General features: G+C 44.2%; 1 long non-coding RNA gene across 1 annotated transcript; it reads left to right on the top strand.

Moving 5' to 3' along the window:
• Nucleotides 1-4,887: 4,887 nt before the first annotated feature.
• On the top strand, nucleotides 4,888-8,729 carry LOC112531511. The gene is made up of 4 exons (XR_005862868.1): nucleotides 4,888-4,999; nucleotides 6,986-7,045; nucleotides 7,334-7,584; nucleotides 8,012-8,729. It is a non-coding gene; the product is annotated as an uncharacterized LOC112531511 (long non-coding RNA).
• The last annotated feature ends 18,533 nt before the right edge of the window (nucleotides 8,730-27,262 follow it).

The raw sequence follows: 27,262 nt of genomic DNA, 5'->3' as shown, positions 1-27,262 counted from the left end.
GGCATTACTGTGTCTGAAAATCTGTGGCTTGACTGGTCTGTACTTACGGCATACAAACGTCATCAGCCAGGATCGTCGTGGTTCACTCAGAAGTAGACACCAACCAGCTCATCTATCACACAGGCTGCAGAAGGCCGCAGTGCAGCACGTGATAGTAATTGATTGATAACTTTTGGACTTTGTTATTGTATTTATTTATTTATTTATTTATTTATTTATTTTTGCAGAGACAAGGCAAAAGGAGGGCAGCGCAGCTGTCAATGTCACGATTTCATCTACTACAGGAAAACAGTAGCTGATTAAAAAAGGTGATGCTGAATTTTTAAGACGTTTGAAAAAACACAAAGCCCAGTTTCTTCTCTATAAGCTGCCGGTTTCTGACTTCAGGACTCTGTTTCCAGGGCAACGGTCGATAACACAACAAACACTGAAGAAAGTACATGAGAGAATTCCCTGTTCTATTTTAGGTGAGAGTTATGTCCCTCGGTTATTGCTAAGGATATAAGGAGCGTTTTGTGCTGTGATGTATTTATAGCTCGCGAGCTTCGAGCCTCGCAGCCTGTTTGTTACCTCGTGTTTGCCGAGAGATGGAGCTTTAGAGTCAGGCACCTACAGAGCCTGACCGCTGTAAATCAGGAGTGATGTAACGCAACCCTTGGCTGCGAGAGCCCGCAGCCTCTGCACTGATGCATGCTATTCTTCCCCCAGTGACCTGGGCGCCTGGCCAACTCTTTCCAATCTACTCCAATTTCTTTCATTAAGCTGTGGTTCAGAAAAGCCGAGGAACCGGTTATATTCATCTTGGTGGATCCTGACCTCTCGTCAGATAACGCTGTAGAAAATGCTCGGCAGCCCCACAGCTGAGCAGTGACAGGATTAAAACAGCTGTCCACTGCCACTTCCATGGCATAGTCGATCCATACACGCAGCCCTGTCAAAATGCCAGCTGTGCTGCACAGCTCTTGCTCAACAGGTGATACTCAGGGCCCACCTTCACAGGTTGGGCACTGCTCAGACCTCTTATCAGCTACTCTCTGTCCCCCTGGACAGTTTCTACACACCCCCAGTGACAGGCAGAGCACAGCAAAGAGATTCTCTAGCTCCTGCAGTCTTGAGTTTGTCAGTCCATGAGGTGTCTTGCCCCATATGGGTTTATAGACTCTGCTCTGGAAGCCAGAAACCTGCATCAGTACAGAGGAAAGCCAAGTATTTTTGGAGCAGACCTTGGATTCATCCCCAGGTGAATGCAGTGTCTACAGTCCAGTGTCTACAACCAAGCTCACATCCACATCAGCTCTGTCCTCCCCACCTCAGTATCCCAGTGGGTGGAAGAGGTCCACGTTTGCCTTCACCTGCCCGTAACAACCCTGCATTGCTGGGAGCTGCTTGGGGGTTACACAGAGGTGAAAGCACCTGCACGATGAACCTGCTGAGCTGATCTGGTTTCCACTCATCCCCAGGAGATTTTCAGAATAGACATATCTGCAAACCAACAAACCTCTGGGTCTTCCCATTATAGGTCTAACACATGAGTTCTCACGCAAAAAAAGAGCCAGGAAAGGGCATGAACACCCAAATACCCTCTTGCGCCTGTGAGCTCTTGGGGCATTTTTCTGATGTACTTACTTTCAAATCCATGTTCTGCTTCCTTTGTTTCATTTGCTTCACTGAAAATCCTATTGATTATTATTATTTTTACTGCAGAATAGAATACACTTCAGTCCCACTCCTAGGTGAGGGAGGGAGAGAGGGAGAAGAGTACATGGAGGTGACTCTGCCCATGCCTTTGGCCTGCAGTGCTAACCTATGGTCCATGCAAAACAGTTCCCAGCCTTTCTTCCACTACAGATTTCACTCTTTCTGTTAAGCGGTATATCAGTAGAAGAGAGGTTCAAAACTGAATAGTTTGGAAGAAAGATCACTTGTCTGTTCTCTAAATAGGAATAAGAAATGCCTTTTTTCTCTCCTCATATTTTTTTCATGGCAAAGAGCTCATCTGGATTATATGCCTAATTCTTGCAGAAATATCTTGGCTGGGATTACTGGCCAGAGTCAAGATTTCAAATACTTCTGGGGATAAGGATCAGGAAATATGTCTTGAGTTGGTATTTCCTTTTGGATGTCCAAGGCAACTCACTGCTTCCTAATTTCTGAAATTCCTGTTGTTCTTCCAAACTTTGGGCTGCGGCTGGCCTTGGCTGATGGATAGTCTGAAAATTTGGCATGGCAAACCAAAGCTCCCTTTGGAGTTGTAGACTTCACAGGGATGATTGATAAAATATTTTCAATATGACTTCCCAATAAGAAGCAATCATGGTACCTGTTTGTCAGTCAGTCTGACATTTGGTGGTTGGATAGAAACGGAAACCCCTTTAGACTTCAAAGTCTTCTGACATGTAGACCTGCAGGTCCTTATGCTCCAACAGAGCAGTGACTCAGTTTTCATAGCCACGTTCCTGAGGCCATTGAGTCACTGCGGAGCCTCCACTCGTCTGCTGGATTTGCCAGATGGGTCACCAGGCTGTTTCTGTTGAAATATGTGTGTTCCTCAACTCTGAAGCACACATCACTGGCTAGGAAGTCTTGCTCTAGGTAAGCCCTGGTAACTCACTGAACTTCATGTCAGCCTCTCTGCACTGGTAAATGAAAACATCAGTAACATAATGACATGTTTTGTAAGAGCTTAATGATGTTTGTTCTGCTTTATACAGTTAGGCACTGAATTATTAATATCCCTGCTGTAGGAATGTGGTTATTGATAGAAGTGTGTCAATGACTGACTCTGGAGCTCACTGGATTCGGAAAAAAAAGCTCCTGGAGATTTCAGTAAGCATCGGAGAGATGCTACTGTACTTACATACATATATATCAGCTGATGAACATACAGGTTGTATGGAGATACTTAGGAAAGTCTGGTTCTATCTTTTGTGCTTATTTGTTTGAATTTACAGTGTGTCCCTTCACTGGCAAGTAGACAAACCACATACATACGAGCTGAGTTGTATTTTAATTAAGCAGTTGAGAGCAATATTTTTGCACTGCACATGTAGTTCATATTCCAAATGATGTAATTACACACACATACTTTGTTTATTAAAGATAAATTGGCCAAACTGCTGTGGTATAATTAAGTAACCACTTCTTCTTGGAGGAGCTCTGTTTTCTTCACTGTAAAAACACTTCCCTTGAGTACAAAATTTATCTCAGAGTTCAGTTGACCCCTGAGGCAGTGGTAGTAATTGCAAATGCTTGGCTCTCTGTTAACCACGAGCTGGATGATGGAAACTTGACTGCCTTTAACAGGTAGCTTTGGTGTTATTTCTGGAGTTAATTCTTGACACCAGACAAAACCTTCAAGCACTATTTATATAACCGCTTTTCTCACTCGCTGCCTGAAGTGCTACGTTAAAGTAATATTAAGTACTTAAAAAGTGTGTCAGGTGAAGCAGACATCCCATGCACACTCCAGTTTTGCTCCTCTGGTAAGTCATAGGGTAACATGACTCAAGGAATTTAAAGTCATCGGATGCTGGGAATATTTAAACCCCTCTCCTTCCTGTGCCTACCCATTTGAGGAATAGTGATTCAGTGTTAATTATAATGGGACTATAATGGGAGGAGTATATGCTGCATTACTTGAAAAGTAATTTCTATTATTGGCTGATGTCATACATGAGATAAAAGAGTAGAAACAAAAACCTATCTAAGGCATTAGAAAGTCCCTCTAACTGAATGAAAAAAGACCAAGATCTCTATGGACACGGAGACTAATTCCTGCCTCAGCTTTTCAGGGCCTTCAGGACAACACAAGAAACAGTGTTTTGCCTTCTGAGAAGCTTTGGATGAATGTAATAGCTCTCGGAAAATGCTGTTTTCCTTGTGTTATTCCCATGTATTGGGTTGGACAGCATGAAAGAATGACAGTGACCACCCTTCCTCTCAGATTTTTACTCTGTTGTTAGTTTTAAGGTTCAGTTTGGGTGCAGTTTGGCATTCATTTAAGGCTGCAGTTTGGGTGTGTTTTGGTGAACTGGTGTGGGCTGGGTTGGGTTACACGGGTCCAACTGTTTGTAATAGTGGCTAATGGGAAAGAAAGACACATACAGTCCTCCAGCTTCTGGAGCTGTCATTCATGGTGCTCCTTGCAAGCAGTACATTCACTTGAAACAAATAATGAAAAAAAATTGCCGATGCCTTTCTTCTGTGCTTATGGCTCAAGCTGTTCCCTCCAAGCCTCCTGCTCTGTGTTGATATGGCAACAGCCTGCCAGACATTACATCAAGAGCAACACTGCAGCACTTCATTCTGGTAGCTTATGATTGTTATTTCAAGACATCTGAAGAACTTTCTTCACTGCTTCTTTTACCTCTCCTGACCTTTGAGGTCAATCTCTATATTCTCTGATTAAACCACCAGGTTACTCCAGTTCCTACTGCATTCCCCCATGGAGTTCTGCCTTCAATGTGTGCCTCTATGGGGAGCTATATAGGCAGTGGTTGGCTGTTTGAGATGGTTCACTCTAGAGAAGGCTGAGGGCAGTTGCAATGGAGAAGGGCAGGTTGGGAAGTATCAGGGTGGTGAACAAGGCCACAGAAGGAAGGTGTTTTAAGTTTCCTCCACAGGACTAATGGGCATTAAGTATTTAAGTGTTGTTTCATGGGATTTTCAAAGTGGCATGGCTGAACTCCTAATTTGCAGATGCAAACACTGGCAGAATTTATGAGAGCTCACAGTGGGTCCTTCCTGCTTGAATGCAACAATTTTTTCATTCCTATTTCCTTAAATGAATGTGTGAGAAATATGGGAAAACTTTTTTTTTTTCCTAAAAGAACACATTTTTTTCCGCATAATATGACAATTTAAATAAAAAGATTGTGCTATCTAATCTTTTTTTTTTCTTTTTTTTTTCTTTGAGTGTTGAGGAAATGAAGTTTGGGAATGCAACAGAGCCATCTTCATCCAATGAACCAAAGCTTCAGGGGTACATTTTTTTTTCAGGGTAAATGGTTTTATAGTTCTGGTGGAATTTCTCACTTTAATTAAAAGCAAACAATTTGCAGAACGTGTTGCATGCCACTTGAGTATCAACTATTCTAGGAGCTTGCAAAATAAATAAGAAAGATTTATCTTTAGACTTAGCGAGGTGATTCACTGCTACAAATAGGCAGGAGAGGGAGTAAGCCTTTCTACAACAGTTTTCTGAGGCTTTAGTGCAATGTCCTTGTTCATTTTCTCTTAATTGATGGCAGACTGTTCTCATTTCGTACATTTACACTTTCCAGTTGGTGCCATGCTGAATGACTAGATCTGAAAGTGAAGAAGGGAATTCAGGCTTAAAAAGGCTACACTGACTCCTGAGATGTTCTTGCCATGATGATATAATTATCATTTAAAATAACGAAACATTGGTAGAACAGTTGCTGTTTCCTCGCTGTTGTAATCCCATTCATATTCTCTCTTCTATACCTGGGCTAAGACATCATCTTAGCATGGAAGGAGCTAGCAATTTGTACATTTATTAGTCTTGCTCCTCAGCCACCCTTAATGGAGCTAAACCCATGAACTATTTCATAGTTTGCTTCATTCAACATTTGAAGCAGGGGAGCTCAAAAAAGCATGGCTCCAGAATCAATTTGGGGTGATAACATCACTGAATTTTCTAGTAGTTTATTCTTTTACTGATATACTTTCATTTTTTCGGGATTGTCTAAATAAGGATAAAAACATATTTAAAAAAATATGTTGAACACATTAGTTAAGGAGTTTGAGTATTTAGACCAGGTGAGGGGAACTGGACCTCCTGTCATTAGTTGCTTGACACAGTTTTGTGTTAAAAAGGAAAGAAGAAGCTCTAAGTGCCGCAGTGCAAAAATATTTTAAAGATATTAAAAGGCTGTTTAATTTTTTTAAAGAGATAGCATTTTCTTTTGTCATTCATAGAAGTATTATTTTTTAAAAGGTAGAATAAAATAATCTTTCACTCAGTAAAGCAAACGTGTTAAGTGCAAGGCTGATAAGTAACAGAGCTTGCATTGAGTTATATACTCAAATAGGAATAAACATTTTCTTCTCTTATATCAAGCTAGCTACTGTTACAGGATTCAGGGGTGAAAAAGAGAGATGGCATACTTTGGTTATAAGCTACACAAAGTTGATCTTACTTCCTATCACAGAGATTAAAATCTATAGGATTGGTAGGAGATGTAACACAAGTGTGCCATCTTACACAGTCTTCGAACTTCAGGGGATTTTATGAAGGAAAACTTAACCGTATTTTGTCTAAGAAATTCTAGTTTTTAAAATGCTTTTATTCTACCTTTTTTTCAAGACACTGCATCAAGCAAATACAAGTAATTCCTTCCCACTCTGCTGCTGCTGAGAGATTTTTAAATAAAATCATAGAATCATAGAATCATAGAATGGCCTGAGTTGAAAAGGGCCACGATGATCACCTAGTTTCAACCCCCCTGCTATGTGCAGGGTCACCAACCACCAGACCAGGCTGCCCAGAGCCACATCCAGCCTGGCCTTGAATGCCTCCAGGGATGGGGCATCCACAACCTCCTTGGGCAACCTGTTCCACTGTGTCACCACCCTCTGTGTGAAAAACTTCCTCCTAATATCTAACCTAAACCTCCCCTGTCTCAGTTTAAGACCATTCCCCCTTGTCCTATCACTATCCACCCTTGTAAACAACTGTTCTCCCTCCTGTTTATATGCTCCCTTCAACTACTGGAAGGCTGCAATGAGGTCTCCTCGGAGCCTTCTCTTCTCCAAGTTAAAATGTCAATAAATAATCAGCAGTTTTAAAAAGGGCTTATCCCTAAAATTGCTGCACTCAAAAGACCTACAATTTGCTTTACTTATGATGAAGTTGTTGCCTCATCCACCAGAATCATCATATGATTGACTGAATTTCTCATCTTTTACATTGATAATGAACTTGAAATACAGTTTTCCTACATTGTTATTTTTTGCTGTTTAGTTTTAGAAGCGATCACTTACTACTAATAAGAGGCTCTTCCCACGTGTGTTCCTAGTTATGGTAAGTTTATGTTTCATTACTTGAGTGTAAAAGTGTGATGTGAAGTATGCTCGATATGTCTTTCTCATTCTTGTACCACCTGTGTTAAAGATACGTGTTAATCATAGCTGGATATAATTCACCAGAAGAATAGGAGATATCTGCAGCATTTGAAAGCCATGAGAACCTCCACACACGGTATAAATGACTGTGCTTGGACACCCGAGTGGCAGCGGAGGAAGAGAGAAGATTGTTTCATTATGTATGGATGACCACGACTCACACTTATACATATGCTTTTGCCTTTAGCTTGGGAGTCTTTTTGCCACGTAGTTCCGTGTCACTCTGCATCACCAATTATGAAAGCTGTTGAAAAGCATACAGGCTGTTGCAACAGGAGTGTTCCCCCACCTATGAACCATCTGCTCATTAGCACTGAAGATTGAATCCACCAGTTGAACTGCTTGGAGGCAGCAGAGACAAGATGCAGAAACATTATGCTTATGCTTCTTTGTTGAAACCATTCAATCCTTGTGGTTTGAGGAAAACAGAAGCGATTGGTTGTTTCAAAAAATATTTGGTCTTAGAGCACCTCCCCTCCCCTCCCCTCCCCTCCCCTCCCCTCCCCTCCCCTCCCCTCCCCTCCCCTCCCCTCCCCTCCCCTCCCCTCCCCTCCTTCCCTTTCCTTCCCTTCCCTTCCCTTCCCTTCCCTTCCCTTCCCTTCCCTTCCCTTCCCTTCCCTTCCCTTCCCTTCCCTTCCCTTCCCTTCCCTTCCCTTCCCTTCCCTTCCCTTCCCTTCCCTTCCCTTCCCTTCCCTTCCCTTCCCTTCCCTTCCCTTCCCTTCCCTTCCCTTCCCTTCCCTTCCCTTCCCTTCCCTTCCCTTCCCTTCCCTTCCCTTCCCTTCCCTTCTCCACTGTAAAAAGGTTGTCATATCTGAGATGCTGATACAAATACAGCTCCTAAGTCTCCTATTTCTTCTGAAATTAGGTCAAAAAGAAAATAGAAAGTGCTTGCCATTCCTTCTGTGCACATCGGCCCCATAGTTTAAGGAGAAAAAGAGAAGCTTAGATGTCAATAACAGAGGAACTTGTTCTTGAGCAGCCAACTCACTTTGAGAAAGAGAAGAAAGCCCACCCAGTCAGGCTGCCCCCCATGAAAGGAGGCTACAGAACAAAGGAGAGGAAGAAAACGAACTTGTTAGTACAAGGGATGTGCTTGACTGTCTATGTTGCCATTACCTACCTTATTTCCCTTTACCCAGACTGTCCAGACAGGGTTAACACACTTGATAACAGTTGTTGCAGTGGGAGTAGGTCGCTGTGAGGCTCATTAGCTAGACTGTCTAACCTCACCTCGTGAGAATGATGAAATTCCTGTATTTTAGAAGGCAGTGCTGCTCAGTGCAGCACACAGAGGCCGAGCTGAGTTGCTTAGGAATGCAAAGACTGTCCACTGTGACAGAGGAGTGAAGAAACATTTATTCCCTATTACATGCCACGTTTCAAATATGCAGCATTTTACCCTTCTGTTTCAGCTTCCTCACAGTGTTGCTTGGGGTTTTCTTCTTGTCCAGGATCAGGCGAAGCTGATTATTGTTTTACTGGCAAAGTTACGTCACTGGCCAGCTACAACAAGGAGTGAAGCCTTCCATTTCTCACTTGCAGTCACCAGCTTCCAGTGTTCAGTATTCATAAAGCTGCTAAAATCAAAGGAATGCCAGAACATCTCCGGTTTCACTGTAAGAAAGAGAATCTATCCTGTCTCATTCTGAGAAAAGCCTGAAAACACGAGGAAGGCATACCAAATAATGGTGTGAAAGGCAAAAAGCCTCCCCTGGGTGTTTTTTGAACCTCATTTTTCTGGTGTTAACTTTGAGTTTGGCAGCAGTGCAATTGCCAGTATGGTAAATTGGAATGCACACCCAAACACATGCGTACATCTGCAGCCTCCCTCTTGGTGTAGGGCTGTGCAGCAGTCTTTCTGCTTGCTGTAAGCAGCAGTGTTCGCCCAGCAGATGCATGATGATGGCTTCACAGCAAGAGAAGTTAGTCCTGCACGTGCAAGCAACGTGTTTACTGGTGCTTCCTTAACCAGTTTGTGAGGTAAACTGGTGAGTCACAGGAATGTGCTCCAGCCTGTGTAATAGTGGATAATACAAACATGATACTTACTCCAAATAATCTTTTGTGAAATTTTAACTTGATTTTTGGCCTGCTTCAGAATCACAAACAGAAGGGCAGATTTTTTTTTTTCCAGTTAAAAAATATAGTTTCTTGTGTAATTCCAGGCATAGAGTCACCCCACTCTCGAGTTAAGAAAATATAACATGCTTACAACCTGACCCCTGTTTCAGCACACCTTTCCTCCACAGGCTCTCCCTCCCTGTGTCCTCCATGGCAACAAAATATAGCAGAATATTGGTGGGAAGGTTCAACCCCTACTGTCATATCAACAGCAACAACCTCTGACGTAATAAAACAGGAGGCATTACTTTCAGAGCAGCCTTCTTACACATGTCCCTTGGCAAAGCCCACGTGTGCTGGGAATGGCTGTGCTCCCCTGGGGCTTGTCCTACGCTGGGGATGCTGGGGAGCATCTGCTCTCCTCCTCAGCCCCCGGGCACCACTTCCAGCTGTGGCGCTGAGGGTGTTCAGATGTGTGGGAGCTGTGTTGACTGTAGAGGTGGCAAGGGCCGCTTTCTCTTTTGCTCTCGTGATTTACAGCACAGCGAGCGGCTTCAGCTTCCCACTCCAAGTTTTGCAAGGCATTATTAGATTTTGCAGAGAGTATATAAATTACTTGCTGAGCTATGCACTTGTTAAGGCCTGCTCTTTCAGCACTGCATTTGTTGTGGATGGCATTTGCTGGGGCAGCAGGCACAGGCCCTTACAGCAAGACAGGGATTGAAACGTGAATCCTGGTGTGGCTGTACCTCGAGTGCTGTGTTCAGTTTGGGGCCCTTCACTACAAGAAAGACATTGAGGCCCTGGAGTGTGTCCAGAGAAGGGCAAAGAGGGTGTGAGGTGCCTGGAGCACAAGTTTTATGGGAGAATAGCTGAGGGAACTGGGATTGTTCAATCTGGAGAAGAGGAGGCTCAGGGGAGAAGTCATCACACTCTATGCTGACCTGAAAGGAGGTTGTGGTGAGGTGGGGGTCAGCTGCTTCTCTCAGGTCTCAAGGCTTGAGTAACTTTCTTTCAAAGAATTGCATAAAAAACAGCATGAGCCAATACTCTTAAATTACAATGGCCCTCGTGTTGACAGTGATACGGGAAAGCTGGCTCTGAAGAGATGAACAATGTATACAAGGCGATGGTATATACAAATGATACATATACCTGGTGCCCATTCCCCTCTCCTTAGGCACTTCTGAAATAGAAGGAAAACCCACAAGACAGAGCTCTTACAAAACCACGCAACCACTGGCATGCAGTCAGAGGGCTGCTGGGCGTAATGGATGCCCAACATGGTGGCTGGGCCTTGCATGTGCACATTTTAACTGCTATAATATTCTGGGGAAGTGCATCACTCATCCTCACAGAAGCCAAGAAAGCACACGGCAAGTTATGGTGCAGCCCAGTGCCATGTGCCTAATGCATTTTTTCCTAAAATAAAGCTCTTTCTTGGTTAGGATGGGGAATTTTCAAGGGAAATGGTTCAGTTTAAAGTTGTACTATTCGTACCCCTCATTTTTGGGTAAGCCCTGCTGAGAATGTGGCATAAAAAAAGTTGAGCCCTTGCTAGGAGAGGTGAAGAACCCACACTTCCAGGGTATGCATGGATGGTCACCTGTGTCACAACGTCCCTGCACAGACACAGCCTCTAACTCCTAGAAAAGCAATGATTAAATACAATCCCAGTGATTTTATTTTATTTTTTTCATTTGGGATCACTTCAGTTTTATGCACCCAGTTTATAACGACCTCATAGGCTTAATTTTACTCATCGGGGATGAATAGGAGCACCTAATGAGACCAGTGAGCAGGACCCCAGCCCTCTCTGCCTGCCCTGGTGGGGCACTGGGGGCTGTGGGAGGCGCGGGGGTGCTGAGCACCCCAAGCACTCATTCCTGGTCCTAGGGATGTACCCAGTAGATGTCACTGTTCTCCCACTGAACAAACGCTCCCAGGCAGGAAAGGGCCTTCTGAAAAAGCCACCGCAGGCAGGCACTTAAAAATGAAATAACGCTGCCTCGGAAGAACATTTGCACTTAGAAATAGGAGCAAAACCTGTTTATTTTCATAAGGGTGGCAGGGGATGTCAGTTTGCTGTAAGGCTGGGGCAGCCCTTCGGCCCCCGGCTCTGGCGTGCAGCGTGGGGCAGGGGATGGGGACAGACCACGGGTGGAGGTGAGGTTTGGCTGGCCCCACTGGCGTAACTGCACCACAGCATGTAGCACGATTTAATGATGGCTAATAATTCAGCGAGTTAATCATGGCATCATTTTGTAGGATTAAATCATGGCTAGCCATGCCCACATTTTATTCATTCACTATATAGGTTTGTATGACGCTTATACACATACAAAATTCACATTAAATATAAGAGAACTTGAACGTTTTTTCCCTCTGTACAGAAATTAGCTATGAGCAACTCGAGACGTGCACAGTTCTGCCAGAAACAATCTGCATTCCTATCCTCCTTTAAGAGTTGGCCTGCGATGCTCTTCGGCCTGAAGGAAGGCTACAGGAGGGCTCTGTTTTTCATGCAGTATGGTAGCGGAGAGCTGCGCCTGGCACACAGCTGAAGCACCACTGCAGAGCGACGCAGGCACCACAATAAAGAATGCAGGCATCAAGTGGCACAGCCGGATTGCTGCACTGCACACAGGCAGCGGCTGCAGTCGAGGAGCTTGAAGGACAATGATGTGAATGGGGCACGCTTGGCGTGGGGCATTGGAGATGGCCACAGCTATAAAGAACCAGATTTCAGCCTCGGTCAAAAAACTTGCTTGCTGTTTTTCCAGTCATAGCAGCTGCCTCTATTGAAAAAATACTGCCTTGTCCCAGCCTCGCTCATCTGCTCACCCCACAGACACACTCGATGCTTTCACAACAGTGCAGGCTCTGGCTGAGAAGCGGCTCGGATTGTTTGCCCCCCTCCCACAGTGTTTCCCAACTGCATTATTCACAGTCATTTGTCCAGGCGCCAGCATTGTCTTTGGGATGAGGAGCTCCTCTGCCCCCCAGCAGGCATTTCTAGGAACGCGGTCCTGTCCCTCTGTGCCCCTCTCCTGGGGGACTGACAAACCAAGCTCTGGCCCTCTGGTTGCCTGTCCCCGCACTGTGCCTGTGTGTTTTCAAACTCCCTAAGGGCAACCAGGAGTGGGGGTGCTGTGCCTGATGTGATCTGGCTGGTACATTAATTTTACCAAGCATTTTTTATTCCTCTAAGGAGTTCCTGATGGGAAAGTCTGAGCCATCGCTTATGTCCAAAAACAAGTGTGCGTGTTCAGACTACAGACAGATGACATTCTTGCCAGAATGGTCCAAACCTGAGCTCTTTGAGGAACTTCACCAGTGCTACCCCTTTAGCCCAAGAGCTCTCCTTGCTGAGCTACTTCATTCTCCCCTGTAAATGTGGTTTTTTACTCTGCATGTGCTAACAGTAAATTTGTTTTCTGAAATTATGAAACAGTAATGAGAAGTGACTCAGAATAGAAAAGTAGCTGTGCAAAACTTACCATGGGCGTGTTGAACCTCTTTCTATTTTTCTGCTGTTCATGAATCCTCAACATGAGAGTAATTGTTTTAAACTAAAGGCCACCGGGTAAACAAAGCCCATTGAGTCCTTGTTTGTAAGTAGAACTTGCTTTCCAAGCTCTGTCCCTTTTCTCTTAACCAACTGTGGATTCTTTATTTCCATGAACTTCAACACGAGCAGAGTTTGTTAAAGGAGATATCAGAGGCAATACTGGTTGAAGCAGAGAGGAAAGACCTACATATACTGTGCATGTGTAACAGGAGGGTGACCAACTTTTTTTCATGGTCTGATAGTGTTAGCAGAGGGGGAAATTGTTTCAAATTAAAAGAGCAGAGATTTAGATTAGATATTAAGAGGAAATTCTTCACTCAGAGGGCGGTGAGGCGCTGGCACAGCTGCCCAGAGAAGCTGTGGTGCCCCATCCCTGGAGGCACTCAAGGCCAGGTTGGATGGGGCCCTGGGCAGCCTGAGCTGGTGGGGGGCAGCCCTGCCCACGGCAGGGGGTTGGTGCTGGGTGGGCTTTGAGCTTGCATCCAACCCAAACCATTCTGTGATTCAGTACGTTTAGATGCATCATTTGAAGGCTAGGGAGGAAATGCCCATGAGATGGTGCTGAAGGGGCAAGCGTCAAAGCAGAGTGGGGGCAGGAGGAGCAGGAGGATGCTCTCTCTCTTGCAGTGTGATTGCCACACTTGCCAGCTCTCAGCTCAGTTGAGAGCCATTATAAATTGCCCCTCATCAAATACAGAACATAGTCTGTTCCTTGGATGTAACTGTGACTAAAATATACCGTGGTGAATAGATCAACCCCCGGAGAGATGGCTGCTTGTTAGAGGAATTTATCAGTGTTGGGGGTGTGAATTACACCCGTTGCAGACCTGGAGTAAGAGGAGAAGGGAAGCTCAAAAACTGCACATCCCACAGATGTACTGAGTGATCCTTCAGCAGCACTGGCAAAAGTGGAACTGTACCATGATTTCCTACCAGCCTCTGCAGCCCCAGTGTCATCTGAAATATGACTGCACGAATGTCAGTAGCTCTCAATATCATCAGACTCGAGGCACAGTATGGGCTTCAGCTCTGAAGGTTATCTATCTATGGTTAGGTGTGGCCATGTGTCCAGATGTCCAAGCAGTGTCCAATCCCCCTTCCACTCAGTGGAAATTGAGGGCTGCATTCAGCCCTCAGCACAGGTATCTGAGATATCTTCACTGCCGAATATGACACTGAACTAGTGGGACACCCATGGCCTTCTGGTGTGGCAGCTGAAGGCACCTCAAGTGGCATTGGGTGGTGATGGCACTAACCCCAACCCTAACACGTTTTCAGGCACCTGGTTTTAAGAATCTTACCTATTGTGTAATCAAAATACAGTGAAACTTCTTCCTCTTCAAAAAACCCACAACTCTTTCTGGATATCTGTGGGATTAAAGCAAGCTGTCATGGGTTGAACCCTTTTGAAGTGCTGCAAGGTCTGTGAAAGGGGTTGGCTGGAAGCAGTCAGCTCACACCTGGGCCTCCTGTGAAACCCCATGAATTTCCTTCAAAATGCCTCAAAGGAAAGATTTGGGAGTAGGAAATTGGTGGAAAAATTAAAAAAAAAGCCAACAACCATCTAAGCTGTTATTGGTGGAAATTCGTGTTTTGATGGATTATACTGTTTGAAAAAAAATGCCTACTAGAAAGACGCAGATTTGTGTTGTCAAAAGGTAGGGTCTAGAAAAAGACAGTTTCTGAGTTAGGATGAAGTGCTGTGGTGCCCCACGAAGTCACCCCCCCCCCCGTGCTTTGGCTCTGGCATGTTCCCATGCCCCTGGGCTGCCTCCAGGGTGCCACACAGGCAAGATGTAAGGGCTTCTTCACCTGGGGCACAGCCTTGGCTTGTGGGACAGATCATCTCATCCAGAGCTCACACTGCAGCAGGAGCAGAGGGAAGAGGTGACTGGATCAGCCCTCTTGTGAAACACGTTGGTACTCACAGACAAGCTTTCAGGGAAGATCTCAGCTTTTGTCTGAAAGTCGAACATTTCCATGGAAATGCCCATAAAAGCTTTTCATTTCTTTACATCTAGGTGCCTTTGAGCAGAACTGAAAAGAACTGGTGAGGGTAGAAGCAGCCTTTGAGTGACTTGGGATAGTGAATGGCAGGGTTAGTGAAGCAGCGATCTGCAAGAACGTGCATAGTGTTTCTGGAAATGTGTAGGCGTGAAGGAGACTGAGAAGATAAAGGCAAAACTACCAAGTAAAACTAAAAATGGCCAAACCCTTTTTTTCTGTTCCTCTGTGTCATCATTAATAGGATTTCTCTTCTTTACCGCCAGTCCTGATGAAATATCTACGAAATACAGCTGAGAACTCTACTGCCTTTGACCAGCGGAAACTGCCCCATGCGTTCAGATGTTATTAACAAAAGATGAACATACATGCAAAGAGTGTGATGGTGTTGGGCTGGTTTTGTTCAGAACAGAGGCTGACAGCAAAAATGTAACTTTCACATAAATAGATGCCCGTTGTTGAGCCTTCCACTGGAGCACGCTCTGCTCTGTGGGTGCTAAGAAGTCAAACCAGGTCACAGCCTTCTGAGTTCAGAAGTCTGTCTTATAAATGGAGTAGAGAGGCAGAGAAAGGTCATGCACTGTCCACACATTGTGAATTGATATCCCTTTCTACCCTGCTGTGACCACTGCGACATGATACAAGAAGTAGTTTAGTTGTAGGATTCTCAGTTTTACAAACGTGAACACGTAAGTAGGCAAAAATTGTCAGAAATGGAAGCTTTCTTGAAATACTAAAAGTGTCGCTACTTAATATTTGCTTTGTAAAATTAGCATAGCAGCGACACAAAAATCTTGCTCAGCATTTGGCACCTGCAGATAGTAACAGCTGCATAATCTCAGTATCACAGTAATTATGCAAACAACATCCTAATGAAGAAAACTCAATTCAACTTTCCTCCATCCTTACCCCCAGCTGAAGTCTCGATGCTAATAAAATAGTTTCTCTGTGTTTATTTTAAAAAGGAGAAATGTTGGCAACACCATTTATACCAAGTGAAGAAAACAGAACTGTAGATCTAGCTCTGCTAACTTCGTGGTCTTCTATTTCTTCCTTGGAGCTATTAGAAGACTCTCCGGTAAAAATCTGGACTGACTTAGTAGAAGTGTGGGGTTTATTAGTTTTTTCATCCAGGGAAATCCATACTCACACACTGCTTCATCTTTTCATTTGAAGAATTTGATCTCAAGCCACAAAACCTCATTAAATCAAAGTTTGGCAGTAGAAAAGGTGAGAATTTGACCCTTCCAAACCTACAATAACATGAAATTTGCTTGGAATCCATTCCTTCTTCCATGGATAAAGACAAACTTTACTTTTCACTGATGGCACTGTAGAATAATACAGATAGGAAGATAGAAATACATCTCATAAGTTTCCCAGCTGAAAACCTAGGCTTAGTTGAATGCACATGGGACTACTAATACAAAAGGCTAAGTTGCTCTTGGTAATGCTTTCTCCAGTAAATATATTCTGCTGTTTCTGCTAGCAAGGGACATCTTCCTTAACATGGAAACTATCAGAACTGAGAACAAACTTTGAGATAGAAAAGCTCAATATTTCAAATTAGATTCTAAAATTCTTAAATAGCCCCTACAGCAAAAGCGTTCATGGCATGACTTCCATAGGTTGGTTGTCCTCTGGCAGAACCCTGTGAACTTTAAGAAACTCTTTAGAGAGTAAAAATGACCATCTTGCTTGGTAGGTTCGGGCTGCTTATGGATGCTGTAAGCATGCCTGCACACTGCTCTTCCACAGCCCTGTGGGCAGGATGAAGGACAACAGGAGGATGCTGTCCCTTGTCTTCCTTCCCTGCACTTGCAGCGCCCTCTGAGGACATATGTCACAGAGGGACTTCTGAGCACTGTCACTTCAATGTCCAGCACTGCTAAACACGAGGGAGGTACAAGATGGTCATGTTCAGGCAACTTCGTATTGTGCTCTTACACCCCAGCTTGCAGCAAGAGCACCATGCATTGTATGCGCTTTATTGATAGGAAGGGAAATTCTACATTAGATGAGGCTCACTCTGAACATCCAGAAATAATATGGGCACTACTCACAGGCAGTGGCAAATTGCAGCTTTTTCCATCCATTCACTGCTGAGCTTGGTTCTTGCCAGCCAACACACCCCCGCCTTGTTTCTGTATGCTTTGTTTTCTTCTTTTCTCGTAACTACGACCTCTCCTTTGTGTAAGATTTCTGCTTTGCTTAGGACAAACTCTAAGCTCTCTGAGTGGGTCTGTCTGATCCCATCCCTTCAGTTCTCTTTGTTCTTTGTCCTCCAGCTTCTTCAGCAGCTGAGCAGAGTGGATACATGCAACGGAACACATTATGTAATTCTTCTCAGCTGGAGGTGTTCATAATTCAAGTTTTTGTGACAGGGTGTTGCCTTGGAAATGCAGAGTTGTAATACAGACTTTCTGTACTCGTTGTTCCCCATTTAGAGCTCTAACCATTAAAAAAGTCACTTGTAGGTCCTTGTTGCCAAACACCCCCTAAATCTGTGTGATGATATTTTCATTTACTTTTTATTTACTAGTTAGAAGAAGTGCCACCTTCTGTAATTCATGCCTTGCAGTGTTCACCAGCAGTGTTTAAATATATCATAGGGAAGATTTATTGGCACTTTCAGCAATTTCCTATTGGAAGCAAGGGCTTTTTTGTGAAAAATTGGGAATTACAGTAATATCTGTCACATCAGGCAACAGCCCCGCACTAATAAATTCTGCACCCAGACATATTTACCAGTTCTTTAGTTTATAAATAATTATTATTCTTGTTAATGGGGCAGTGCTTATAATAATAAAAATTATTAATAATAAAAAATAGGCATAAGTGGCTTTCCAGAATATGACTAAATGGGACTGAATGCTTTCATGTATCAGTATCCAGGACTCTGTCAGCTACTACCAGGCAGTGAATGAACATTTATTCAGCTTGGAGAGGGCCACAAAAGATAAATAATTAAGAAGACTTTTAGTGATTAGCTTCCAGTGCATGTTGTCTAGTAATATAGTGAGCCTACAGTGCAGTGCCCTCAATTTGAGTTGCTATTGTTTCCTGTCCATCCATGTGTAATTTCTTCCCTGGTTGCAGAACTCACTATTAGCTAAGTGCAAAGGCAAGTAGCTATGATTTAAGATTCTCATGCTTTCACTTGTTAGCCAAGATGAAATTAAACACAAGAAAAAGAATGGTTAGAGGATTGGCTCTGACTTGACACACCTTGAAATTAGGTACCTGAGTGAAAAACACTCCATAGGCACCAATGCTGCTCTGCTAGACTGTTTCTGTTGTGGAAGGAGAGCAACAGGCAAACCCAATAGGGATTCAGATAACATAAGGTCTAAATGGCTTTCAGTATTTCCTTTCTAGTGGGTACAGTGGGATATAGACATGCTGTGCTTCAGTCATGAGTATGCAAAGCAAAGTGAAATCAAGCATTGCTATCTGTGGTTCCCTCTTTAACCTTTTTTTTCAGTTCTTGGTAGTCCACCGGGCTTCAGGTATTTAGAAAATAGCTCCAATCTTTCCGAAGTTTATACCAAGACCAAAGTCTTCAGCACTTAATACATCAGAGAAGAATATTTTATCCCCTTACTAGGGAAAGGTGCTGGATTTTCTCCCATCTGCAGCTTCTCAGTGCAAAATTTCATCTGAGCACACAGAGAGGAAGCAGTGCTCCTGAGGTCTGGCAAGCTGGCTGCAGACAAAGCACAGCCTCTGCTGGCTTTTGTGGCTCATCCAACTCTGCAGGTATTCATAATTCCAGAGCACCGACATGAATTGGTGATGACCTGTAGAGTTCAACCCTTTTACTATTGTTTCTTCAATTGGACATCTCTTTCAAACAGAAAGTATGATCAGGTTGTAATTTTTGCTGCACAAAAAAATGACAAGCCAAACAATCTGCCTATATTTTGAGTGTACTACGTGAACCAAGAAGAACCATCCTCCTGCACGTTATTAAAAGATCTTTTTTGATTTCCACATGTCCATGACAGAGCATGTGTATACCTCAGATACAGAGCTTGCTCTTCTTTATTGCTTAAATTGCAAATAATTAATTGGTGCTGGAAGAGTAGCCACCTATGAAGTTGGACTTATTGCAAGAGTATGGTCAGCTGTAATAGGCTCATATTTATAGAGGCAGAAGAGATTTTTCCTTCCTTCCTTCCTTCCTTCCTTCCTTCCTTCCTTCCTTCCTTCCTTCCTTCCTTCCTTCCTTCCTTCCTTCCTTCCTTCCTTCCTTCCTTCCTTCCTTCCTTCCTTCCTTCCTTCCTTCCTTCCTTCCTTCCTTCCTTCCTTCCTTCCTTCCTTCCTTCCTTCCTTCCTTCCTTCCTCCCTCCCTCCCTCCCTCCCTCCCTCCCTTCCTCCCTTCCCTACTTCCCTCCTTCCCCTCCTTCCCTTCTCCCTGACTTCCTCCCTAACTTCCTAACTTCCTTCCTACCTAACTTCCTTCCTTTCACTCTTCCTCTCTTTCTTTCATTCTTTCACTCTTTCTCTCTTTCTTTCTCTCTTTCTCTGTCTTTCTTTCTTCTTTCCATATAGCCAATTAGATTCTTCCTGCTCATACATACTGGATCTGTCTGGGAAGAAGTTAACTATTTCCATAGCTGCCTGTATGGTGCCGGACTTTAAATTTGTGGCTAAAACAGTTTTGGTAATGCTGTAGTGTTTGGGCTAGTGATCAGCAGTGCTTGCACAGCATCCAAGTTTTGTCACCAACCAAACACCTCTAGGGCCAGTAGCTTGGGCAAGAGACTGGGAGGGGACACAGCCAGGACAGCTGGCCTAAGCTGATCAAAGGGGTATCTCATACCGTATGGCATCCTGTTTCCTATTCAATAATAAAAGTTGAGAGAAAGAGGGAGAATGGAAGGACATTGTGGATTTGTCTTCCCAAGCAACTGGTACACGTACTGAGTTCCTGCTGCTTAGGGAGTGGCTGGACATCTCCATGCTGATGGCAGGTAGTGAATAAATTCCTTCTTTTCTTTGCTTCTAGGCATAGCTTTTGCTTTTCCCATTAATCTTTCTTTATCTCAGCCCAGGAGCTTTTCTATCCTATTTTCTCTCCATGTCCTGTTGAAGAGGGGAGTTAGAGAGTGGTTGGGTGGGTGCCAGGCAGCCAGCCCAGCCACCACATATTATCTGCCAACATCTTCCAAAAAAAAAACAGGTTTTGTTTGACTTTATGATTCCAAATTTTAACTACTGTGTTGCCAGTGATGAAATGAAAGATTAAGTCTTACTGTAAACCATGCTGGGCCTCAGCAGGCACAGTGATGACAGTGAGAGTAGGACAGACCTTAGAAGAGTAGGGAAGAGAAAGCAGAAATAAAGGCAAATGCTGCTTATGATTAAAAACAACAGGGAATCAATTCAGAAGAACATTTCCTCCTTTAAGCTGATGTTAGTCACTCTCTGTCTCCAACTGTGCCAGAACCCTATGATGAAGCTGCACAGCTTGAGGGCTGTTGGCATGCCTAGCTGCCCATGCCAACATTTTGACAGCTGGTAGGTGTCACTGCATCATCACTGTCCTCAAACTAGGATGTACAATTGTTCTGCAGGAACCAGAGAGCAGAGGAGAGCCTTGGTGTGGCAGAGGTCTGGAGGAACAGAGCCTCCAGCAAGTTTTAATGACATGGTCCATGAACAGCCTGAGAAACAAGGTTTTAAACCTATTAAGCCTGCTCTCATACATATTTGCAGTTCTATTAATTCCTTTCCTAGTTGTCAGAGAACTTCAGTGACACATCTGAAAATTTCCCTGTCAGTGCTCATGTTCAACATCAGAAAGTTGGCTCTTCCCTCGTCACTCTCCAAGACAAGGCCAGAGGTCGGTAGAGTTGGGTGGAGGAGCTATGGGTGAGTCCATGTCCATCAGGCTGTGCCGTTGGTCATTGCAGATGTTCGGGAAAGGAACACTCAATGTAGCTCCCAGAGGGAATTAGGAGGCAAGGGTGGGGGGGCAGGACTGATCTTTCAAAGGAGTGTATCAAACATGTAACTCTATCCTTTCATGGACTTCTACTGCAACTACCATAAGTGAACAGTGTTTGTACACCTTTTAGATTTACCTAAGTTTTGTACGCAGTCTGCCCAGTTACAAGAACTGTTTCAAGTCTGAAAAGCATCTCGACATAAAAAGAGGAAGGGAAACCAGAAGAAGCTTTAGTACTTACGAAGCTAAAGTACAATTTTAATTTTAACATAATTCACCCAGTGAGAAAAATTCATATAAAAGTATAAAGCTACAGAAGTTATAGGTCTGATTAGCTACTCCCATGCTCTCACCTTCATTAGCCTGACCTCAGATAGTTCATTCTGGCTGCTATTTCAGAAATACTACCCTTGGGGGAGTATTATTGTCTCCATGAAAGTATCAGTTTTCAGTGAGTTTTATACATCTCTTCTGCCATACTACTGGTAGGGATTTGCGCGTTCAGCACTTTCTTTTATCTCCTATTGTGTGTTCTTCTTCCTCGTTATATGATGAATATCTATGCTTTTTAATTTCTTATAATTGTAGGTAAATATATTGCCCTGGTAAATGCTTCATTAGTTTAACGCTTCATTACTTTAAGAGACATGAGGTTCTTTGATTTCTGGGCTTTGAAAATGAGTGAAAATAAATACATGTCAGTTCTGTGATTTCTACAGAATGTTTCCTATATGTCAGGTGGTGCGTGAAGTTATCACATATGTAGAAACTGCAATTTACATTAACATAGTATAGTCATAATGGCGTACTGTCAGACACTGGTAAATATGGCTTCTATGTCCTTGGAAGACTGAATGAAGCTCAGGTGTGCATTTATTTACCTAATATAATAAAAAATAACTCCTATGTCAACTCTAATGTCTTATTTTGACTGAGATGTCCATAATTTCCTTTCTTGGTATCTGATGAATCTGACTCTGCTGAGCTGCAGAGGTTATAATCCTGTAAAACTGTATGGCCTCAGCAAAAGCTCAGTAGAAACGGCCGGGAGAACTGGTTGTTACTGAAACAAAATGGAATTTTACTGTGTATGCTAAAAATAAAGTAAGTGCATTGCCTGGTACAAGGACTCCTGGATAAGCTGAAGCAGCAAAGTAGAAATCTTCATTTGGCCATCGGAGATGTGGAAATGTTTGCAGGGGGAGTTCTGGCAAGAGTAGGTACTGGTCACACATTAATGGCCACTGAGCTCCACAGTGCTTTTCTGGTTTCAAAGTCCTTCACTGAGCTCCCCACAGGCAGAGCATTTCTAGGAGCGGCCTTAAACCTTCACATGTCATCTCTCACTCTATGTTTACCCGCTGTGTTTCCTAGCGCTCTGTTCTCATCATACACATGACTTCTATGTGGCTTTCATTCCCTCCCCTCAGATTTCTCTGGTTTTCAGCTCTGAGACCTCCACCAGCTCAGTGCTGGTCCCCTTGGGTAGAGCAAGCTGCAACTGGTCACATTACATTACATACTGCTTGGCACTGGATTGTCCTCAGGCCACACAGGGGATTCCTGTGGCTGTGCTTGTGTGCTGGTTTTATTTAATTTAAATTTTAAATTTCATATATTTTTTTCATGTGAAGTGCCTGGGGAAGCAGAGGGTTGTGCTGCAGCCCCACAGAGTGATGGTTTTCCTACACTCACACTGGCGTGGTGCTGCAGGCTCTAAGGAGTGGAGCGAGAGCCTGAGGGCACAGGCACAGCGAGAAGGCCTCAGGGAGCCAAACCTGGCTCTGTCTCCTCCTTTCTGCCACTTTTCAGCAATCTCTGAGGTGCAGTGTGACAGATGTAGGGCGTATACGTGGTATTGCCTTGTATACTTTCTCAACTTCACTCTGTCCGTGGCTGAGGACTGTTTCTCAGCAAGTAGTTGCAGACAGACAGTCATGTTTAATGGCCTTCGGTGGAGTTTTGAGCAATGATCTAATCCCCTTTTGAAATCATTGCTTTCTCTGCACTGCTCATCACCCAGCGTCAAGCAGTTCTGCGACACAATCATGTGCTGCGTGAAGAAGATTTTCCTATTCTTTGTTTTAAACCTGCTGCCAGATCGTGTCACTGGTCCCAGATAAATAAGGAATGGCGAGCAGACTTCCTCCCTTCACTTTTGCTGCAGTGCTGCTGATTGTGGAGCCCTGTGTTATGTACCTCCTCAGTCATGCCTTTTCCAAAGTGAGCTCCTGCTCTGCATAGTCATTTCCTCATGTGGAATTCATAATGTGCTGTTGTCCCTCAGTGCTGTTTTCAATTGCATTATAGTCCTTCTGAGATGGCATAGCCAGAATGTTTTTCAATATTCAATGAATATATGCTCCAGGGATTTATACAATGGCATAATGGTATTATTTTTTCTCTATTCTTTTACTTGTTATTCCCCAAATGCATTTTTAACCATTGTTGAGTACTGAGTTATTTCCAGATAATTACCCACACAGTTTCAAGTACATTCTTTAGATATAGTTTGAGGTTATGTTTTTTCCCACGTCCATCACTTTGCACTTAGTGACACTGAAACTTGCCTGCCATTATCTCCATGTCGTGCAGCCCCTCTGCAGCCCTACATAGTCACCTTTGTCTCGGCTATCCCTTGTAGCCAGGACTGGCTGTTCTGAATCACTCTACAAACCATGTCCCTAAGCACCACAACGACACATCTTTTTAAGTATGTCCAGGGAGCAGCAGCATGCACGTGTTGGAACCAGCTCTGTTTTGGGTAAGAACGAGACTTTGTCTGTGGAATAGTCATTTTTTTTACTTTATTTTTTAGTTAAAAATGAGTGTAAGCCCTGTTAGCAACACCAGGGAGATGGCTTCTTGCAGGGCTGGGGAGCTGATGGCCATCCTCTTCATTGAGCGCTGGGGCACCCAGAGCTGCGCTTCCTGTTTGATGCAGAGTGGGGCAGCTGTGGCTGCAGTGCTGGGCACTGGGCCCTTCTGCCTCCTGCCCTGGCTCCTCACAGAGTTGCTCCCACTCCCAAGGGCTGAGTGTGGCAGATGGCTCACCAGCACCAACATGAAGGATCCCACTGGATGTGCTGGGGAACTCCCCCATGTCCGGACCCACGAAGCTGCTAGAGGGGCAGTGCTGGGGCTGAGGGTCCCCTGCGAGGGCTGTCCTGCTGCCTCTGGGCAGTGCCCTCATCTTCAAGGTCTCAGAGTCTCTGGGCCTCTTGGATGATAATGATGTGGATGAGCCAGTTGATGAGCAGTGCAGTGATGGGTCCCATGCTGGGCTCTGCGCACTGGACCACGGCATCCCTGTCCAGCTCCAGATGACAAAGGCAGCACAGGAAGAGGCTCTTTTTTGTTCTGACCTGCCCCCAGTGGATCCTGTGGATGGCAGCCAGCTTCAGGTGGAGGGAGGGCAGCACAGCAGCGAGGATGTGGTGTTGCTCCCTGAACAGCGCTGCTCACTCCTGTGGCAGGAGGCCACCCACTCTCTCCCTGCTGGGCTGGTAATGGCACATGGGATAGAGCACATGCTACAGTGCCACTGGAGTGGGTGGCAATGCTGTGATGGAAGTTGCTGGGTACCAGCTATGATGGAAGTCACCTCCCTCCACAGATACCTTGACAGTGCTCACGGTAGTCCTGCACAGTGGACAGCTGGCTCTCAGTCTCAGCCACCACTGGATGCAGCCAAGGTAGAACATATGGCTGCATGGGGTTGCGTATGCAATGCCCTGTCACATACTGCAACAGATGGTACATGTCCATGCCTCTGCCACAGCTATGACCTTCTCACTGCTGCACGTGGGGAGTGTGGAGTGTGATGAGCTGCTCTCCGTCACCAGTGCTGCAGTAGTGGTGTCGTGCACTGCAAGAGGAAGGGAAGTTACAGTCACTCACTGTCCCAGGGTATGCTGAAGACATTCCCCAATCCTTCAGTAGGAAGCCCTCCCAGCTCTGCAGCAGGGCCACCTTCTGCTCCCCACCAGCACAGGGACAGGATCCCTGCAGCCACTGTGGGGACGTGTTCCTGCGTCGCTCAGTTCCCCTGCTGCAGGCATGTCCCATTAGTCCCCTACTGCCTGCACTGGGCAGGGCCAGGCAAACACAGGCAGTGCTGCAGGAATGGGCACTGAGAGCCACTGGAAGCAGACACAGGCACAGTCCAGCCCAGAAGAGCTGAAGTTTTGCTCACCCTCCAAACCTCACAGAAACACTCAGCAAGATCCAGGCTTAAGTGAGACTGAGACAGGCTCTGCTGTCACCCCAGTATAAGCAGTGAGGGCCATGCAGTCACAATCCATCGCCTGGTAATGTCAAAACCTGTTGTTCAGTGACATCTGATATCATTTGGGTTGAAAAAGACCTCTAAGGTCATCAAGTCCAACCATTAACCTAGTACTGCCAGCTCTATCACTAAACATGTCCAACCCAGGGCCCACAGGCTGTGTGCAACTCTAGACAGCTGGTCATGTGGCCCACGTGATCATAAACTTTTAACATGAGGTGATTTTTAGCAATATTTTTCATGGGTTGATTGCATGTAACTCAAGCTCAGATTGCATATGTGACAGTGGAACACTGAGTAGGGGAGGGCACAGTGCAGAGCTAACTCTGCCTCTCATGCCCACAACACACACACAGCTGGATCAAAACCTGCATGTATTGCATGCTGCAAGCGTTTGTGCCACTTGGCGAATAAGATGTAGTGATTACTGATGATAATTAATTATTTCATTCAACCTACCTACACATGCGTGTGCCTGTGAAGACCTGTATCTTGCTAGACATGTACGCTGTCTTATTTAATTATTAAGCTAGGGGTCTGTGTTATGCTGCAAAATGATTTAATAAACTAACATGTTCACTTCGGAAGAAACACTGAGAACACTTATGCAATTTTGACAAATTATGTAATTTTCCATGTCTTCAAGGTGAGAATCAACTTATCTGTGCTATGCTTCAAACCATAACAGCGCTGAAAATGAAACTCAAATTATAGCAAGCTCAAGTTATGGTAAATAATGTTATGCATTCTGATACATTTTCTAAACAGCAGTCCCGTGAGGAGCAAAAAATATGCAGCCATGCTTTCTGTTTTGATCAAGGAATTTGAGGATAAGTTTCAAGACTTCCAAAAAAATCATCTTTTTTTTTTTTTTGGTATATTTGCAACTCCATTTTCAGTCAGTATAAATCCATTACCTGAGAATTTTCAAGTGGAATGTGTAAAGCTGCAGCCAGGCATTCAATCTGAAGAAAAACCTGATCACGGCTCTCTACTAGACTTCTAAAAGCCACATCTTACCAGAGATATCCCTCACTTCACAATCACTCCATATCCATGTCAGCGTTTTTGGCAGTACGTACATTTGTGAATAACTGTTTTCAAGAATGAAGCACAAGAAGAGTAAAATTTCATCAAAAACCTCTGACAAACACCTTGAAAGTTCACTACGAATTGCAACCACTTCCATCAAACCGGACCAACGCATCAGTTTCACAAGAAGAATATCCCATTAGTTTGTTTCTGTTGCTCACTTTTTAATGCTTTGATTAAAAGTTTATTAAAAAATAGTTAGTTATATACATTAACGACATTATATATTTCATATGCAGCTCAGGACAATTCCTTTTCACTCAGTGCAGTCCAGGCGATCCAAAAGGTTGGATACCCACGCCCTACATCCTTTTCCCTTTCCAAGTCACAAGCTGTAGAGATCTCACAAATTGCAGACATTTGCTCCACTGTGAATCTGGACCATATCTGTGTCCTTTGCACTGTATCTTCTCACTAGTTACTAATCTGGAAGAGTGTTTGCCCGCAGGTATCGTGGCAACTTAGATTCAGTCTTCAGTGAGGAGCTTGTTCAAAGCCTTTTGGAAATCCAGACATGCACACACCCTGTTGCTTGCTCGCATACTAATGTCTCATTTCTTTGAACTGAGTATCTCGTCTTGCATGTGTTCTAGAAGGATTCCTTATACCTATGTAGGGTTTGAGAGATGTTGCTCATATGTAAGTGCCAGAGAAGGTAATTTGCAAAGGGCAACTACAGCTATATGTTCATTTACTGAACAAGTTTAAGTGAACCCACGTGAATGAGGTTGGCCTTGAATTTAGCAAATTACTTCAACACAGTTTATTTGACCAAAAGGAAAATATTCCCCTTCTCCACCACTGTCTGATAGTGTGTGCTTTTACCAGAGTTAGCTTCTTGGTACAAGGGAAAGGGTATTTCCAAGCCCTCCTGTGCCACACCACCGAACCATTCAGTTAATGACAAAGGCTGCACACAAATTTGTATCTGAAGCTCAACATCACTCTGTCAACAGGGAGAACTAAGCATATCCAGTCTCACCTCGTAGAAGGACAGGCTGCAGGCATTGCCAAAACTTGTAATAAAAGGCAGTTATATGAAGATTTTAGTTTCATCTTTGTCATGCGTGCATAAAGTATTTTTGAGTCCGTATTACACGTTGTGTTTTCATGTTTATGAGTCAGAATGGTGTTTACTTTGGCAATA

The sequence above is a fragment of the Gallus gallus genome, chromosome 1 (assembly GCF_016699485.2).
Source record: "Gallus gallus isolate bGalGal1 chromosome 1, bGalGal1.mat.broiler.GRCg7b, whole genome shotgun sequence".
NCBI lineage: Eukaryota > Metazoa > Chordata > Aves > Galliformes > Phasianidae > Gallus > Gallus gallus.
Note: the sequence above shows the minus strand (reverse complement) of the source record. Positions and strands in the feature narration are given on the sequence as shown.